Source organism: Anabrus simplex, chromosome 1, assembly GCF_040414725.1.
Source record: "Anabrus simplex isolate iqAnaSimp1 chromosome 1, ASM4041472v1, whole genome shotgun sequence".
Lineage (NCBI taxonomy): Eukaryota > Metazoa > Arthropoda > Insecta > Orthoptera > Tettigoniidae > Anabrus > Anabrus simplex.
In genome coordinates this window covers 142,525,971-142,546,479 of record NC_090265.1, presented here as the reverse complement: position 1 = coordinate 142,546,479, position 20,509 = coordinate 142,525,971, and the positions used below count along the sequence as shown (strand labels likewise).

Genomic DNA, 20,509 nt, shown 5'->3' with positions numbered 1-20,509 from the left:
GGTGTTATTTCCATGGTGGCGTAAATTACTGAAATAAAGCTTTGGGTGATCCATTGGAACCCAAATATTACACAAACACTGTATTTAAATTTTTTATCTACATCCCATTAATTTATGCATGAGAGGGCAAGAGAGTATTTCAGAAATTGCCTCTAAAGTAGTGTATTTGTAGGATCAGTAGTAAGCAGGAAATTATTCTCTTCATTTTCGGGGCAATTTTGGGATATTTCTTTGGGCATTCAGGGTCATTCATAGGATAAAGTCAGGCTTTGTTTTGGTGAAATTTGAAGTAGCAAGAAAGCAGAAAATCAATGAATGCAGGTATGCATGTGTTCTGTTTCAATAATCAGGCCTGATATGTGACATTAATTAGCCATGTGAGTATTAAGAAACTGCCGCAACCTAAATTTGTGTGTACTGGAAATCGTATCTGTTATGAATTTACAGAGGCCATAGGTGTAATGGAGAAAAAATAGGTCATTGGATTACTTTGACATATTGTAGACTATAATAGTAGCATATACTTTTTGTCCAACTTGTATTTTATTGTGTGCCCTATGGCATTTCACATCGATGATGTGCAGCGAGTGAAGTTTTTTTATTTGAGAAGTATTTCAGTCATTACTGATCTCTATTTAGGGCAGTCGCCCAGGTGGCAGATTTCCCATCTCTTGTTTTCATAGCCTTTTTGTAAATGATTGCAAAGAAATTGGAAATGTATTGAACATCTCCCTTGGCAAGTAATTCCAATCCCCTTTCCTATTAACAAATATTTGCCCCAAATTGTCCCCTTAACATGTTTCTTAGTTTTAACTGTATCAATACGGATCTATTCGATGAATTTCGTAAATTGTACATACCACTTAGTCAAGCAGCTCATCTCCTTTCTCCCAAGTCTTCCCAGCCCAGACTTTGCAACATTTTTGTAACGCTACACTTTTGTTGGAAATCACCCAGAACAAATCCAACTGCTTTTCTTTGGAATTTTTCCTGGATATCAATGTTGCCTTATATTGTAATTGATCAATATGTATGGACAGTGGTTATTATTTATTGCAAGTTTTCTCTATTTTGGTAGTAAGTAAAAGTGATAAGCTCTGTCCCACTTTTGACTCATTATCTGTCAAACAAAATTTCTTATTGAGTTAATACTGTATCCCTCTTTTGCCCCACACCTGTTTCAACATTGGTTCAAACCAAGGGGTAATTGTAGGACGAAGTTTTTGTGGAATTGCTAAACAGTTATGATTTTTAATACAATTTCTTCCTGGGAATGAACTGTGGGTACCAAATTACAATAATTTAACATTGTGCCAAATTTCCACTTTGAGATTTAATGCCCTAGAATTTAAAAATGTTCATTTCTGTCCCATAATTACCCCAGCAGACCCTATTTCAATGTTCCTGAGAAATTGTGGAGAGAAATATTGCCTCCCGAAGTTCTCAGTATAGCTGGGAACTACAAACATTGCAGAAAAGCAATTGGTATGGGAGCGGTGCGGATGAAGTATACTTTTCTAAGTGGTTTGTGTTCAAGGCGATGAGCATGATGAGGGGCGGGAATAGTCCCAACAAGACACGAATGAACATCATTCATGAGGTTTGTTAATATTCCATACATAACATTAAAATGTGTGTAATTTTTTGAACAAGAAATCAATGTTTGAAGAAAGATTGCATCAGCATTCCACATACGTATCAGATTGACTGTAAAAAAAATTCCTTGCACTCAATGAAACATAGCCATTTGAGAAAACTTAAAAAAAAATGGCATAATCTTTGAAATAGAAAGTAAAACAAAGAAAAAACTCATAATGCAATAACTTGCATGTTCTAAATATGTGTAATATTCGGTTTAATTTTCATTCAATATGCACTCGTATCACACAATATCACGTATGATTTCACTAATCTGAAGAGAATGTTTCTTCTAAATTAGTACTTTTCTGAACGTTAGATGAAAATTCCCCTGTTTATATGTACTAGGTACCAGTGGCGGTTCGTACATGGATTTTTTGACGCCGCCCCGATGCCTTTTTAAAAACATTTAACTTTATTTCACTCTGTAATTCATTACATAAAGAGATGGACAAATGTAACGAAGTTGAACTTACGTGGTGTGATATTCAGTTCTACAATGTTATCTTTATTATTTCGGCTGTAAACGTTTTCCTTTTCTATTTTCAAGAAAATAGCAAAGGCTTTTAGATCTTGGCTGCTGTCCAGCAAGCACGATGTTTTCTCTTTAGTTGTGAGGTGCTCAGACTGGCAGCAGAGCCCTGAGTAGGTCCCCAGACTTTGCAAGTGTGCAGGGTGCGAGGGAGCCTGAAGGACGAGGTTGGCTTGTCAGGGGAAGAAAGAGTGCAGCCGGGTGTATGTCTGTCTGGCAGAGCCCTCAGTAGGTCCCACGAGTTAACAAGTGTGCGGGGTCCGAGAGGAGCCTGGAAGGATAATATTGGCTTGTTAGGGGAAGGAAGAGTGCAGGTGGGTGTAAGCGCTGAACGGCGGAGCCCTCAGCAACATCGCCAACCACTTTGCAAGGTACCTAGGCTTTTTCCCATCACATTGTTACAGATTAATTCCAAAATATTTTACGAAACAATGAATTCCATTATACTGACTAAAACGATTCAGTTCTATGAAGAAGCTAAGATAAAGATTCAAAATGTAACCATTACTTGATGGCACTATTTTGAGGGTGATGAGATTGTTAAATACGTTGTCATGCTTTGAAATTTGAGCAAGGAGAGAGAAAATTCAGGAGTGCACTATTTATTTGTTTTTGTGAATTTCATCACTTGTGATTGTGATCATTGCAACAGTGCAGTGTTATAGTAGTCGGGATTGCATTAGCTCTTAGCCTGTTAATGTGTGTGCATAAATGCCATTGTAGTGTAATTAATTAATGTTGTAGTGCAATCAGATTTCTATTCACCCAGTATCATCATATTATTATTATTATTATTATTATTATTATTATTATTATTTATCTAAAAGTATCGTCAGTGAAAACTGGACCGATTGAGGAGGGGAAAGAGATGGCGACACAGCGCTGCCAAAGCATTATGTCATGAACCGTTACTGCTGAGTACCTTAAGACGGTACAGAATTCAGCCTGCCTGGTAGTAGTTTCTCTTGCGGAAGGTTTAGGCCATTGCTTTCAAGTGACGTATACATTGTGTTGTATTCCTGAATACTCAAGCATCAGAAATTCGCCCTTGCCAGCCAATGCCTACAAAAATGAACTTAGGTATATTAAGTGTCCACGAGTGCTAGGAGAACAATTCTGAAGTGATTCTTGTAATTGTAATAGAGACTTCCACTGTTGATTGGTGCCTGAAGAACCACATGTTTTCCATCCATCGCACCAACACGATGAGGAAGATACCATTTTTCATGAAATTCCTTTTCCGACCAGTATTCTGAGAATTTTACCTGAAACAAATATATACATCATATACATATACTGTACAAAATTTAATATAGCTGTAATTGCATTAATTGTGTTGTCCCTTTTGTAATGCAGGAAACAGTCTCTCCGAATGGAAGTGGTAGGTGATGGTAGTGCAGTGTTCTCCCCAGAAATTTTTGTCAGACGGGTGTCAGGAATGAGTATCCGGGCGGGAAACACTACATAAAACTTCAATACGAAAAAATAAAATTCATTGCCCTCTGGGCATTAACAGTAATATCAGACAGGTAAACTGCAAAATTAAACTATTTGAGCATTATCACGAACAAGACATAACGGAGTATTTTGAACTTCAATTGTTCTACTGTTCCTTCCCAATCATGTAACAGCAGACTTATACCTACCACTCGGTTGCTGTGGACGTATGGACTGCCATATGGGTTTGTGACATCATGCGGAATAGAGGACTCGCATGCAATTCCACACTAATCCAGATCTCGCTCATGCACGACATTGCGTGGTGGTCAAGCTAAACATTTGATCTCCAATGTAATTGATCAGTTACTCTGACAATAATTATCATTTAAATTAACAGTTTTACAGTATTAACATGTTAATTTGGAGCATCCAATGACTCAAATACGTATTAATATTATGTGATTAGAACATATCAAGGTTAAACTAGCCGGACGGTCTGTAAAAACGGCAGGGCAGTTTGCCCATTAAAAACATCCTAGGGAGAACACTGTAGTGGTGATGATGATCATCTAGTAAGGGAAACTGAGGACGTAGCTCATCCTCAACCTTTTTAGAGTCTACCCTAGTCAGGCATCCAATAAAGAGGAAATACCCTCAAGATGAAGTTCTCTTTGTGGGTCTTGAGATAATGAAGAGTAATAAAGAAGCAAAGATGAATGTGATGTTTTCGGAGAGTTTGTTGCCTCTCAACTGCAAGAGATGAAGGACAAAGTGGTCCAGGAAACAGTGAAATTTAATTAATATTCAGAAACTGTTTCTTGAGACAAAAATATCTCGGTTAACTGCGGTACCGTCTACTGAAATTACGTACGTTGCAAAAAAAATGAAGGATAGTTTTGTATTTGGTGAAAATGTAATACAAATTCGATAAAATTATTCACATTGATTACAATGTGTTAAATTTACCTGCATGTGTTTTTCCACTAAAGATGATATAATTGCTTTGCATACTTCGGGGATAATTTTTGAGATTTGTTTGTTGGACACTTTCACTAAGCACATGATGCTCGTGTAAAAATCTCCTGAGGCCAGGAAACGCAGAGTTATCCCAAGACGCAGGTGAGGTGGAATAGCTGCTTGTAACTGTGTGTCCTCCTTTCCAATCATAGGAAGGATTTTTTCCAAAACTACATTAAAATCATGCTCAGACATTCTCAGAAAGTTTTTAAATCCAAACCTGTCTTCTACTTTTAGCTCATTCAGAATGTCATCTTGTGCCTTTTATTGAGATATTGTGGTACCCACATTCTCCTTTCCTTCCTTCTCAAGATCTTGTAAGAAGCAACAGTAGCAATAATAAAGGCCAAATCCTCTTCGTCTGAGTCCATTATCCTTGTTTGAAAATACTAGACACCACCTAAATCTATTACCACAAATTGATACAATGAACTGACAATACAAGACACCACCTGAATGTATTACCGCAAACAGATATGATGAACTACCTGTATATAAACAAAGGAGGTCAAGTTTAACTTATTTTTTAAGTGTGGACACAATGTTAAATGAAACAGTATTTAACATTTAACATGTTGATGGTGTCACCAGTTAACATTTAACACTTTTAACATGTTGTTAAATGTTAATCAGTGGAGACCAGCCTTTAGATGAAGAGCCTTGACTCGACGATGAAAACGACTTAGAATGCGACTGTTCGGAAGAAGTTAGTATTGTTTAAAATATATAAGCCCGTAAAAGAAGACTAGATTCAAGGTTCATATTAATCTGAAATGCTGTAAGTCGATTCAACTTCAGATGTCTAATTTTAATCTCAAATAATTTAAACTTTGAAAAAATTCTCTTTTAATTTTCAGATTAGAAGTGACAAATGAAAAACTTGGAACCTAAATTTGTTTTTAAATAGCTCAAATAATCTGTTTCATTGTATTGCATTGAAATTTTCAAATACAGTATAATGGAAATATTTCTTCTTTTTGCCCAAAATAATGTCAGTGTGAATGGTTCAAAATGCACTGATCCAAGCTATTATCTCCAGTAATCACGGTGTTAAGCAAAAAGTGATTTTCTGATCTCTATTATGTAGGTGTATGAAAATCACACTACAGCTAGGTATTTCAAGTTTTAAAAAATTCTGGCAAGCTTAGGAAATCTCTCTTTTTGAATCCAACCCTTCGTAAGGGTGTAGTGGCATTACACAAGTTTGTGATCTGCCTCCAGGAGTCTGTTTTAGGCATGGTGACTTCCTTGCTGGAAGCTCGTCCTGGTCAAGCTCTTGATCTGGTCCATCCGTCCTAACGGTGCACGTCCTCTAGGTCTTTGGCCGTCGACTTTTCCCTCTATGATAAGTATTTCTATAGTCTCCTGGCATTATGACCAAAATATCAGAGTTGTTTTTGGTTGATAAGGGTCAACAGTCTTGTTCTGATGCCGAGCTGTTGCAGGATCGATTCATTAGTATGGTGTGTTGTTCATTGTTGTATTCACAGTAATATCCTATAGCACCACATTTCTAGAGCATCAATCCTGCGGCAATCCGCCATCTTCATCGTCCAAGTTTCTGCTGCATAGGTCGCGATAGGGAAGATCGTAGTTCGAAAAAGGGTGAGCTTTGTCTTGGAAGTGATGGAGGTGGCCTTCCAGATGCAAGTAAGTTTTCTGTTGAATTTCTCACAATCACAATGTGCTTACGGATCTCAGGTTCACAGTCTCCGGTATTTGTGACAATAGATCCCAGATACTCGAAGCGACTGACAACCTTGTAATCATCAATTCTGGTTATGGCAGGTCTGTTGTTATTAAAACGTTCTACAATCATCACTTTGATCTTTTTTATTGTTGATTTCAAGACCATATTCTCTGCTTCACTCATCTAAGCTTAGGAGATATTCGTTTTTTTATCTCCACTGAAACGTTATTTATTATGGACTAAGTACATTTTGATTCAATTCTCCTGCCAAACTGCCAAAATCAGAAATGTTCCCTCCTAGTTAGAACTACCACAAAAAGCAACAACCAGCAGTGAGCAATCACACATTGCTCCACAACTAGAGTTAAGACAACGTGATTGTACTTCACAAGTGTTTCACTGGTGCAAATAGTTTTAATGACCCATTTTACCATGGCATTGATTTGTAACAGCAGAATTAATTTTTTAAAATATCTAAGAAAAGAAGAGTGACATTTTAATAAATGAATCCTACTTTAGTTATTAGTAGTATGATGTATCAGCTGAAGATCTACATAGACCAAAACTAGACCTATGAGTTAAAAGAAAACATCACTACATATAGTAATGATTTGTTGGAAACATCACACCTTAATAAATGAAAACTCTAGAGTCATCAGTATGGAAAATGAAACTATCATCATATGAGATCAAAGCCAACCAGGCAAAAAGCAAAGCTTATCAATATCTGAACCTGAGAATTAAAATAAATAAAATATCACATTTTTGAAAGAATGCGTGTCCAAAAATCTGACTCAACTTTTTTGAAAGGTCACAATAAGAAACCTAGAAATACATTCCAAACACGAATCTCACAATAAAAAACTAACAGGGTTTGGCTAAGAGACTAAATAAAAATTTTATGTAGAAAGAAACAATTTCTCAACACGAAATTGTACGAAACTCATTCGGAAGTTTCCAGAGAGTTACCCCAATCCTACCGGGATGACTTCTAGTGGCAAACCTACCAAAAACTTGAATACATTGTAACTAAAATACAATACAAGTTCAATAAAAAACTGAACAGGCTCAAGCAATCCAACCCCATTACAACCATACGAGAAACACCAATTGAACTCCTAAAACCAAACCAGTTTAACGCATTCTTGAAAGTAAAAAGATAGAATTACATCCTCCAATCAAAAACAAAAAAGAAATCGACATATTGAGTAGGGGACCAAAACAATTGGACAGTAACTCGGCATTAAATAACCTTTTTGCAACAGCCACAGGAATGGAACTAGCTATCTATAAACTTTCAGTTGAACACTGCAATGAAATAAGATACACCGTAAAGAAAATATTGCAATTAAATTGAAATAAGAAATTAAGTGGTTCAACCTCTTCAATACAAGGAAATAAGAAATGTAGTGTTACATTCTTATTTGGTTAAAAGCGGTATCTGTTTCGACCACCAATCTGGGTCATCATCAGCCAATTAAAAATACAAAAACAATGCATTGGAAAGCAAAGAATTAAAGCATAAGTCTTTCACAAAAGCAGTTAAGAAGCAATATAAGACAATAGGGGTTAGCACTGCGCAGTTTTATGAAATTGTAAATTTTATAAATAGGTATATAAATATATTGTCTTATATTGCTTCTTGAACTGCTTTTGTGAAAGACTTATGCTTTAATTCTTTGTTTTCCTATGCATTGTTTTTGTATTTTTAATCGGCTGATGATGACCCAGATTGGTGGTCGAAACCGGTACCGCTTTTAACCAAATAAGAATGTAACACTACATTTCTTATTTACTTGTATTGAATAGGTTGAACCACTTAATTTCTTATTTCAGTTTAATTGTGATACAGTTCAATACGGAACATTATGAAATTTTTATCTTTATATTGAGAAAAGATTGCCTAATTATATTAATAGTATCAAAAAATATAACACAATAACAACTGAAAGAAATCAAAGAAAAAATTAGAAATAACTACCTATTAATAACCAGAGCTGGCAAAGGGAACACAACCATTATTATCTAAAAAGATGAATACCGTACCTAATTAAAACCCAACAATTTTTTCAGATAAAACATTTCAAATCATCAAGAAAGATCCCACCAATGGAATCTAAAAACAATGCTTTAAGATAGTAAATTTCCTTTTAAATGAACAAGAAACCTCCAAATTAATAACCATGAATCCTAGACTTACCACAGCTAAAGCATACCGTAAAATCCACAAGGTCGACATCCCCATGAGGTGGTGGTGGTGGTGATAATTGTTTTAAGAGGAAGTACAACTGGGCAACCATCCTCTATATAACACTAAACAGAGGGAAAAATGGAAGGGATCCGACACTTCGAAAAATGAAGATATCGGCCAAAGTAAGACAAGGGCCACGAAGGGCATGAAAATGAAAGACTCCCTAGCCCTCGCAAACCTAATAGCAGTCGGGGTCGGAAAAGAACAAGAGTTGACCAAGGGAGGTCGGATAGGATAGATGAAAGTGAGGAGCCTGGCACAAGTAAGTGGAAGCAGTGCCAGGACTCGGCTAAGAGCCCTGTGGTCGCCAACCCACGCTCCAAAGTTCAGAGCCCCTGAGGCCCCTTTTAGTCGCCTCTTACGACAGGCAGGGGATACCGTGGGTGTTATTCTACTGCCCCCACCCACAGGGGGTTCCCCATGAGGTAATACCAATATAGTTGGTCTATTATTGGACATTATAAATTCTCCAGCTCATTCGGAACAAATATTTCAGGTTCCCTTTGGGAATCGACATCTTTATCATTCCCATAAGACCCGTTCTAAACTTTAGACTTAACCCCATGTACAAAATCTCACATTTTATCGAGAAATTTCTGAAAAAAGCATTATTCATTTCTCTCAAAAAGGACAGTATAAAACAGCATAGAGTTTTGTAACAACACCAAAGATTTAAAATTTCAATGGTATCACTCATTAGTCTCATGCAATATCACCAACATGTATCCAGGCATTCCTGCACAAAAAAAAAAAAAAAAAAGTTTAGTAGAAACCAACCTGAAGAAACAAGGTAAACTGAGTCTCATAGTAATCAAAGAATTTATAAATTTGCTCTTAATAACAACTACTTTAGTTTCAATAACACCATGTACCAACAACATGGACTTCCCATGGGATCGCTGGCCTCGGAGATATTAGCGGAAATTTACCTCGATCATTTGGAACGCTCCAAAATCGACAAAATTGACTTTTTTTGGTCCAAATATGTGGATGACGTCTTTGCTATAAGAGATGAACGCTTTACTAATGGTAATACCATCTTGGAACTATTGAACAACCTAGATCAACACACAAAATTCACAATAGGAACAGAAATCCTACACTGGACTACCTTGATGATACTGTTACCAGACATGACAACCATTCATTGTATAACTTTTACAGAAAACAAACTCAAACCTCAAATGCTACAAAAAAAAAAAGTTCCACCCACCTGAATGTCCAAAAAAGAGCTGCCTATTACAGTATGATCCATAGGGCCTTTAATATTCTGCTGTCTGCCGAAAACCTCAAAAATAAATAAATAAAATTCCCACAGTAGCTCAGAATAACTACATAAACAAAATCATTTTAAAAATTAAACACAAACTCATATCCAATCCAATTAAAGAAGATAAACCCAAAAATGAGTATGCATCTTTTACTTTTAATAATACCAGCATCTACCACATCACTAACTTATTTAAAAGTCGTAATTTGAATATAGCATCTAAAACTTCCAACAATAATTCCTCCATTTTCCATAACTCTAAATCAGTTAATAAATCCAACAATCATTCAAGCATATATTGATTGAAATGCACCAATTAGCAAGGCTAGTTACATGGGACAAATTGGCAGAAATTTCATCACACGTTACGTGAATGCAATTAAACTCAATCGTTTTTTCAGCTATGGAACAACATATGGACAATTTCAAACACAACTTTACTAATATCAAACAAAACATGGAAATCCTAAAAATTATATAAAAAGGAATCCTACTCTATATCACCGAATGTTTTATATACCTAGATAAATCCTAACTACAATCTTAATGAAATAACCAAAAGAACAAATGTTTTATATATGCCACCATCCTCCTAATTAAAATATTTTATTCTGATAAAATTGTCAATCAATGACGAAAACATCTGCTTCAGTCCCTTCAGACCCCCTCCCTCCTCTACTCTCTCTCACACTCTCCAAACAATGGCTCGCTACAAACGAGAGGCAATACGCAGTGCAACATCAGCAAGTCCACTGGATTAAATCTCAAAATTAGTATTCCTTTTTACACATGTTCACATTGAACAAGGCATTCTCCAACACTACCTTTTCTTTCTTTTTCATTTTTTTTTTTTTTTTCCAGACATCACACATCTATTATACTTCACGCAATATACAAGCTTCTTATTCTACAGTTCACATCTACAGTATATATAAACAATAGAATACAGACTACCAAAATGTGAGATGTTCCCTCCTAGTCAGAACTAATCAAAATGCAACGACTAGCAATGGCCTATCACACATCGCTTCACAACTAGTTAAATCAACATGATTGTACTTCACAAGTGTTTGACTGGTGCAAAGAATTTTAATGACCCATTTTACCATGACATTGATTTGTAACAGCAGACAGAATTAGTGTGTAAAAGTTTTTAAGACAAGAAGAGTGACATTTTAATAAGTGAATGCTATTTTAGTTAGTAGTATGAGTATCAGCTGAAGATGATCTATGTAGATCAAAACTAGTCCTGTGATATCTTTTTTTAATACATAAATATATATTTGTCACTACATAGACTATTGATTAGGTGGACACATCAAACCTTTATAATTGAGAACTGTCCGGCTCCATGACTAAATGGTTAGTGTGATGGTCTTTGGTCACGGGGGTCCTGGGTTCGATTCCTGGCAGGGTCGGGAATTTTAACTGTCGTTGGTTAATTTAGCTGACTCGGACAGGGGGTGTGTGTTGTCATCATTTGGTACTCATCACAACATGTAGGTCGTCTATGGGGGTCAAATCAAAAGACCTGCACCTGGCGAGCCGAACATGTCCTCGGACACTCCCGGCACTAAAAGCCGTACGCCATTTAATTTCACTTGAGAACTGTAGAATCATCAATATGGAAAATGGAACTAATATCATATGAGATCTTCCTGAGCTGCGAGACTGTCATGCGCAGGTTGTGGACTGTGACGAGTGTTACTGAGTAGCTGAGTTAGACTGAAGTGCTAGTGACCAAATTCTGTGTGTATCAGTGTAAATAAACAGTGAGAATAAACAAAAGAGCGTGAACTGTGCAAGTGTATGTCCTGCGTACTTGTTTTAAGTTGTGAGCTTGGTAATCCTGTGTGTTAACATGTAGTTTTCGTAACTTGATAATAAATTTTAGAAGTAAAACACTACCAGGTTCTATCTTCATTTATTTACCCCATTTACACATACAACTGGTGTCAAGAAGTGGGATGAACGAGTGTGATAAATTGGTGCCAGAATCAAGAATCTGGTGGTGTCTTTTGTAATTCTGTGAGTGGAAAATTAATTCTGAACAGCTCCAGATTTTCCTAATTAGGTTTGATGAACTTATCAGTGAACTGAAATCTGAACTGAGATCTAACCAGGACCAAGCAAAATCGGATTTAAGTGAATTGAAGGGTGAACAGTAGAGTCAGAAAGTGTACTGTGCTTTCTTGAAACTGAGGTGAAGAGTGACGTCATGCAGTACAATAATGAACTGGACGGGAAGTGGTCTGAAGTGATGCTTGCTGATGTGGAGTCCACAGTTTGAGGCCCAGCGGAATATGTCACACCCCACTATACCACTGCCGGGTTAACTTGAGTGTGGGTTGGCGACCACAGGGCCCTTACCCAAGTCCTGAGATTGCTTCCACTTATTTGTGGAAAGCTCTTCACTTTCATCTATCCTATCCGACCTCCCTTGGTCAGCTGTTGTATTTTTCAGACCCGATGGTATTAGATGTCGAGGCTTAGGGAGTTTTTCATTCTAACACCCTTCGTGGATCTAGTCATTCTTCGGCCGATACTTTCATTTTTCGAAGCGTCAGACTTTTTCCCTCTTTTGTTAATAGGGGATGGTTGCCCAGTTATACTTCTGCTTAAAACAATCCCCAGCGAGCGAGTTGGCCATACGGTTAGGGCCGCACAGCTGTGAGCTTGCATCCGAGAGATGGTTTCCCATTTTCACACTAGGCAAATGCTGGGGCTGTACCTTAATTAAGGCCACGGCTGCTTCCTTCCTACTCCTAGCCCCTTCCTATCCCATCGTCGCCATAAGATCTATCTGTGTTGGGTCAACGTAAAGCAAATTTTTAAAAAACAATCACCACCACCACTCAGCCATAGTGCCATACCAGATTAATTCAAGTACCGTGGTTACAGCAGAGTATTGTTTAAGCAATAATATGGTACCTCATGCATAGATTCAAAATAATTTTTATTTAGGATGCTGTAATTGTTATATTCTATCTGTGTCCTCGGAGAGTCTTTGTTGACGCGTGAGGAAGTGTTTGCTTGGAAACAAGATGGAGAGCTTGCTGTTGTAATGGAGGACTTGGTAGGATTTTGTATAAATGATATCAGTCCTTTTCTAGGAGGCAACTTAATTTGTAATAGCAGATGTGGGCATCTAACTCAAATAGCATTCCTCTATGGCCTTGTACATAAGACTTGCATCATTAAAGGACTAAGAAGCCAAAGTTAAATGGTTTGATTACCCTTCAGCCACAGACATGCAGTCTCTCTGATCGCCTCGCTATTTCATGTATGTAAATCAAACTATTTCTGTTAGTTACGAATGTGAACACACATCTACTCTCTGCTGGGAAGTTAGTTGTGCATTTAATGGTGTTCAGATATTTCATGTTGTACTGGAGATGTTAGACATGGTATACTTCCAAGTGGTCACATAGACTGCACATCTGTGTTGACACAATTACTTTTATTCTCACAAAGCATGCTAGACAAGGACCTTCGCAGAAAGTCAGTGTTTATTTCAATTTTTACTTCATTGTTGAATGTATGTTTTTCCACTAATTTACTTTTGCTGATGTGTGTGTGCAGCCAATTCATACATTTGCAAGCAGCAGTTTGCACAAGAATGAGAATTTATGAAATTATTAGTTAAAGATTGCAATATATTCCATCCCTATTTTTATTAATGTGGCAAAGGAATTTAGGACACCACACAATGTTTTTCATATTAATTTTTTTCTTCTTGAGTCTGCAACAATACTAAATATAGCAGCGGTATCAGAAACCCCATATCTGTGTTAATGGTTCTCATTATGGCATCTCTGTGGTTGAGGCTTATGGATCATGGTGACTTACGTGTCCTTCTGGACACAAATTTCCATCATAACCACAGAAATCCAGATACACCAATCACAGGCTATATAGAGTTGGGTACTTTTTTCTTTGGATTTAAATTAACAGAGGTATATGGAAGAAAGTAAAACCTTTATAAATGAGTTTGGGCCTTGATAGCTATTTGGTTTATGAACATTATTTTAAAATTAAAAAATAGAAAAAATTTGATTAGAGGCTTTCTACTTCTTTTGCTTCTTATTCCTTTTCTTCTTTTTCTTGTACAGCCCCCCTGACAGAAGGTTGGCAATTGTGTTAGAGTAATTTTTACTGTTTTATGTTTCCCATATCATTTGCTTTATTGTGGATGTCGAACTACTGTTAGAGGTTCTGCATCCAGGATATTCTCCACTTAAGTCCACATTTTCTTTCTATGATCAGTTGTATCGGGCTGTATATATGACCAGAATAGGCTGCTTTCCTGTGTTTTGCAAAGATTAAGACTTCATATTCATATGATTTCCCGGCACGACTGAGTACCACCTCCTCGGTGTCGTGATCCACCCATGCAATCTTTGAAATTTGGCGATACATTCACATTTTGAAGGTCTCTAATCACTAGGGCCTGGATTCTTATGTAATTACATATTCCATTCCTTTACTAGTAGTCAACTGAAAATGAAAAATATTGGTGAATTGTGGTTCTGATATGGTTATACCTGATCAAGGTAGAAGGTCTTAATAATAGTGACTCCACCTTTACAATACTGTACAATGTTATTCCTATTTTATTTTAAAAAGGGACATGTTTAGTCTCTTCCTTGTGAAACATCTTCAGCCTAAAAATAAGAAACACATTATATTCTTAACACTAAAAAGAAAACAATGACTTATCCTTAAAATGTTTGAGCCAAGATGACTCAATCCATCAAATGTAAACAGTTATAAAACCATTCATGTGGTTAAAAATTGTCATAAGACCAATTACCAAATAATGAAAGTTCCATTGAGTTTTATACTCAAAATAAAAATTAATGTGATGATCACAATGTTCTAAAATCGGAAATAAATCTTGAATTACATTGAATGACATCTTAAGTTGGAAGCTTGAGTAATGTATGTGTCTAGTTAAACAGGGCTTGTTTTTCTAAATGGTATTACTCAATATGCTGGTTATGTAGCCGGACATATCATGTGATCCATATATTCCGCTAGAATGGGACTCCTTCCAAATATTAGAATCCAGAACATCCTTTCCAAGAAATAAGATACTTTAAGTAAAAAATTAGGATGACTTTGGCACAGTAAAAAGTCCAATAGTAACTACCCTCAAAAGTTAACAACTCCAAAGTTTCGAGTAACGAACATGACTGTCATCCTCCCATCAAAAACTTAACATAATTACATTTTAATAACATTGAAGCTAATGTACTGGAAAGAGGTCCAAAATATAACTGGCCCCATTCAAACAAACCAGAGAATTTAATAACCATAGTAGCAGAAAACAAACAGAATATTTCTAATTTACCTCTGGAAATACAAGGAGACTAAATATGACATACGGAAAAAATTACCCAACCTATCCACTTCTCATAATTCATATAATTCAAAAAACTCCCCAAATTCCTAACAAAGCTTTACAGAATCTCAAACTTAAAGAAAATAAAATCATAGTTACTAAAGCTGATAAAGGGAACATCACTGTCATTATGTACAAACAAAATTTCATTGAAAAAACAATTTTTTTCTCAGATATCTCGTTCATAAAGATAAAAAAAAGATCCTACTAACAAAGTTCAAAAGAGGCTTAAAACAAATCCTTAAAAAACACATCGTTCATCCTGTTTGAACATGAAGCTCGGAAGCTAATGAGTGCTAATTAGTATGTATCCAAGTACCTCATTAGAGAGGGCCATGCCCAAACCCACAAAAATGGTTTCCTATAAGACCAATTAACTACAGAAACTACCTACAAAACATCCAAATTCATACATGATTTTTTGAAGAAACACTTGATTTTTTAATAAGAACCCCCATCAAAAATTCAGTTGAATTTTGCCAAATTCCCTCAAACCTCATATTACAGCACCATTATACAATACATCCTTATAACTAATATGTATTCTAATATACCGGTACCTGTCAACAAAACTATTAACCTAATTGAACAACCTATACAAACACAGCTCTTCAAACATTATGAAATGGACGAATTTATTAATATCTTGAAATTTGTCCTTTCCGATATTTATTTCTCATTTTATAATACAATTTATAGACAGGAAGGCCTCTCAATGGAAGTACCCTCTTTGGGCACTCTTGCAGTGATCTATGTTGACAGTCTTTTGGACGCGTTATGTAGATAACGGTTTTACTGTAATTCACCAGAGAGCCTCTAATGGTGAAACAGTTCTCAATCATTTGAACCAAATAGATCCTTCCATAAAATTTATTCTAGAATCAGAAGTTGACAAATCACTGAATTTCCTAGATTAAACTCACTAGGACTAATTAGAAACTTACCTATAACATCTACCGAAAACCCACACAAACAGATATTACCATAAGTCAGGATTCTTTTCACCCTGAAGTCCAAAAGAGAGCAACTTCAGTTTGATACATAGAGCTTTCGGTGTCCCTTTATCGGCTAGCAATCTAAAGAAGGAAATTAACATAGTTTATAGTCTAGCTATCAAGAATGGTTTCAATAAATCATTCATTGACAAAATTGTCAATAAAATCAGAAATAAGCCTGTGACTACTCCTGTGAAAGAACCAAAAAAAGAAGAGAGAACTACATCACATTTACTTATAATAATGATAAGATAGAATTCAAAATATTAAAATCAGAGAAGAGCTAAATATAGGACCGTTAGTACAGAACTTACAGAAAGCAAGACTGAGATGGTTCGGACATGTAAAAAGAATGGGAAAGGAACGGGTAGCAAGAAGGGAATTGGAAAGAGAAGTTGAGGGAAAGAGACCAGTTGGAAGACCAAGAAGATTGATGAATCAGGTTTGGAAGGACATTAGAGAAGCTGGATTGGATGTGGCGGATGTAATGGAGCAGGAAAAGTGGAAGTACGGGAAGGAGTAGAAGAGGCTTGTTAACCACACCTGGGCAACTGGAGTGGGACACATGATGATGATGGTGATAATGATGATGAATGATATATCAAATCACAAATCCTTTTAAAAGACAGAACTTTAATATAGCTTTTAAGACTGTCAACAATAATTCCACTTTGTTTTTTAATTGTCATAAAATCAACACTAGATCTAAATTCTCAAATTCAGGAGTCTACAAATTGACTTGTACCCACTGTTCCACTAGTTACATCTCTATTCATTATCTAGAGCACATTAACGCAAAAAAATATTGTAAATTCTCAGCCATGAGTAGTCCCACATCTTTCCGACATTAAACAAGATCTTTCACTCCTAAAAATAATAAAGGCGCTTTCCTCAACATACATGAAAATATTTTTATTAATATCGATCAGAGAATTAGTCTCAACAGTAATCAAAATGAAATCTCTGAAACTTATAACATTCTCTTTGAAGATATCGTAAAAAAAAAAAAAATTGCCAGTATACGAACAATTCTAATGCTTCTAATTCTTCCGTTCCCTTCCACTTGTCTCCCCCTACTACCACCCCCCTCATCCCCGCTCTGGAACATGCTGCTCCTAGCTTACAATCAACAGTAAGCAGCAGTCCCACACAGGACCGCACCCGAGCCGGCTGGACAAGAGAGAGATAAACAGGGCGGAGAAGTAGGTATTCAGACGTCATAAGCATCTCATTTACCGTAGAATTTTGCACAGGTCTCTTACCTTTTTTCTTCTTTTTTAGAATCTTTCACATATCGGTACCAATAATATATAGATCGCATGCTTTGTCCGGCTACATAACCAGCATATTGAGTAATTCCATGTAGAAAAACAAGCCCTGTTTAAACAGACACATACATACTCAGCCTAATTCAAGATTTATTTCCGTTTTTAGAACATTGTGATCATATTAATTTTTATTTTGAGTATCAAACTCAATGGAACTTTCATCATTTAATAACTGTGTTTACATATGACAGATTGAGTCATCTTGACTCTAAAACATTTTAAGGATGTCATTGTTTTTTAGTGTTATTAAGAATATCATGCGTTTGTTATAAAAATAATTTTAGGCTGAAGATATCTTGCAAGGAAGAGATGAAAAATATCCCTTTTTAAAATAAAATACACTGACTGACAGAGCAAATGCAACACCAAGAAGGAGTGGTCAGAACTTTATGCCAATTGCAGGGTAGACTGAGGTCACTGAGGTCTGCTCATGATGTGAAATGCGCCGCTGTGCTGTGCACGTAGCAAACGATAAATGGGACACGGCGTTGGCGAATGGCCCACTTCGTACCGTGATTTCTCAGCCGACAGTCATTGTAGAACGTGTTGTCGTGTGCCACAGGACACGTGTATAGCTAAGAATGCCAGGCCGCCATCAACGGAGGCATTTCCAGCAGACAGACAACTTTACGAGGGGTATGGTGATCGGGCTGAGAAGGGCAGGTTGGTCGCTTCGTCAAATCGCAGCCGATACCCATAGGGATGTGTCCACGGTGCAGCGCCTGTGGCGAAGATGGTTGGCGCAGGGACATGTGGCACGTGCGAGGGGTCCAGGCGCAGCCCGAGTGACGTCAGGACGCGAGGATCGGCGCATCCGCCGCCAAGCGGTGGCAGCCCCGCACACCACGTCAACCGCCATTCTTCAGCATGTGAAGACACCCTGGCTGTTCCAATATCGACCAGAACAATTTCCCGTCGTTTGGTTGAAGGAGGCCTGCACTCCCGGCGTCCGCTCAGAAGACTACCATTGACTCCACAGCATAGACGTGCACGCCTGGCATGGTGCCGGGCTAGAGCGACTTGGATGAGGGAATGGCGGAACGTCGTGTTCTCCGATGAGTCACGCTTCTGTTCTGTCAGTGATAGTCACCGCAGACGAGTGTGGCGTCGGCGTGGAGAAAGGTCAAATCCGGCAGTAACTGTGGAGCGCCCTACCGCTAGACAACGCGGCATCATGGTTTGGGGCGCTATTGCGTATGATTCCACGTCACCTCTAGTGCGTATTCAAGGCACGTTAAATGCCCACCGCTACGTGCAGCATGTGCTGCGGCCGGTGGCACTCCCGTACCTTCAAGGGCTGCCCAATGCTCTGTTTCAGCAGGATAATGCCCGCCCACACACTGCTCGCATCTCCCAACAGGCTCTACGAGGTGTACAGATGCTTCCGTGGCCAGCGTACTCTCCGGATCTCTCACCAATCGAACACGTGTGGGATCTCATTGGACGCCGTTTGCAAACTCTGCCCCAGCCTCGTACGGACGACCAACTGTGGCAAATGGTTGACAGAGAATGGAGAACCATCCCTCAGGACACCATCCGCACTCTTATTGACTCTGTACCTCGACGTGTTTCTGCGTGCATCGCCGCTCGCGCTGGTCCTACATCCTACTGAGTCAATGCCGTGCGCATTGTGTAACCTGCATATCGGTTTGAAATAAACATCAATTATTCGTCCGTGCCGTCTCTGTTTTTTCCCCAACTTTCATCCCTTTCGAACCACTCCTTCTTGGTGTTGCATTTGCTCTGTCAGTCAGTGTATAAAGGAATAACATTGTACAATATTGTAAAGGTGGAGTCACTCAATTATTAAGACCTACTATCTTGTTGAGGCTGACAATACAGATGAATTATGAAATTCATTTCTTGTGGTGGTGGTGGTTATACCTGTTTCATTTTACATATTCATACTAATATAACATATTTTTTACATATTATTTGAGGAATGCAACATTTTGTACATATCTAGGTAATTATTTAAAAAATAAAAAATTTTGTCAGCTCATATAATTTTTGGACTATAGTAAAATAATTGGCAATTTCATTTCCTGAATTTGGCTTTAAAATTCTTTTAAAATTGGGATTTTCAACCCTTTGCCTCTGAAATGCAGTAGATCCGAGTGCCTCAACTGCATACAAGAGCACTAATCCTTTCTCTGAATCTGTTATGCCTAGTGTCCCCGTTTCTACCTTCAATAAGGGCTCACTATGTATCTTTCGCTATTCAGGGTTTCTAACATATTCCATGCAGTCTGGAAACGAAATCTAGGTTATTCAAGCTCTTTATCAGTTTGCAAGATCATTAGTGGCTAACAAGAAGAGACCCACGAAGATACTTCACTCTGCTAGTTTCATCTTTTAAAATACGTTCTCTGTAAGCTTGCATCCGGGAGATAGGTTCGAATCCCACTGTTGGCAGCCCTGAATATGGTTTTCCGTGGTTTCCCATTTTCACACCAGGCAAATACTAGGGCTGTACCTTAAGGCCACGGTCGCTTCCAACTCCTAGGTCTTTCCTATCCCATCGTTGCCATAAGACCTATCTGTGTCGGTGCGACGTAAAGCCACTAGCAAAAAAAAAAAAAAAAAAAAACATCCTGGTGATTTCCCCGCGATGTTGAACGGTCTTTCTCAGACTACTACAAGAGAATTTTATCGGATCAGCGCCAAAATATCATACTGGAAATCGGGGATTTTTTCTTGGTGACACATTGTGCATTACAACAAAAGTTACCGTACTATTTGTGTTACTTAATAGAGGTTTAAAGCCAGATTCTCTATTAACTTAGTAACAATTATTTGTTCATTTTCAATATACTCCAGAATTTATAATGCATAACATTCATTTTAATTAATTTGATTATCCTTTAATTATTTAATACTGTCAAAATTAGAAAACAGTAGACTATGTAGATTATCTAAATCAACAACAATGACTTTGTCATAA

The 20,509-nt window shown here is 37.4% G+C and overlaps 1 protein-coding gene across 3 annotated transcripts in view; it reads left to right on the top strand.

The window, feature by feature from the left end:
- The window catches only part of alien (COP9 signalosome complex subunit 2 alien), a 142,289-nt gene that overhangs the window by 41,777 nt on the left and 80,003 nt on the right, over positions 1-20,509 (top strand). The window lies entirely within an intron of this gene.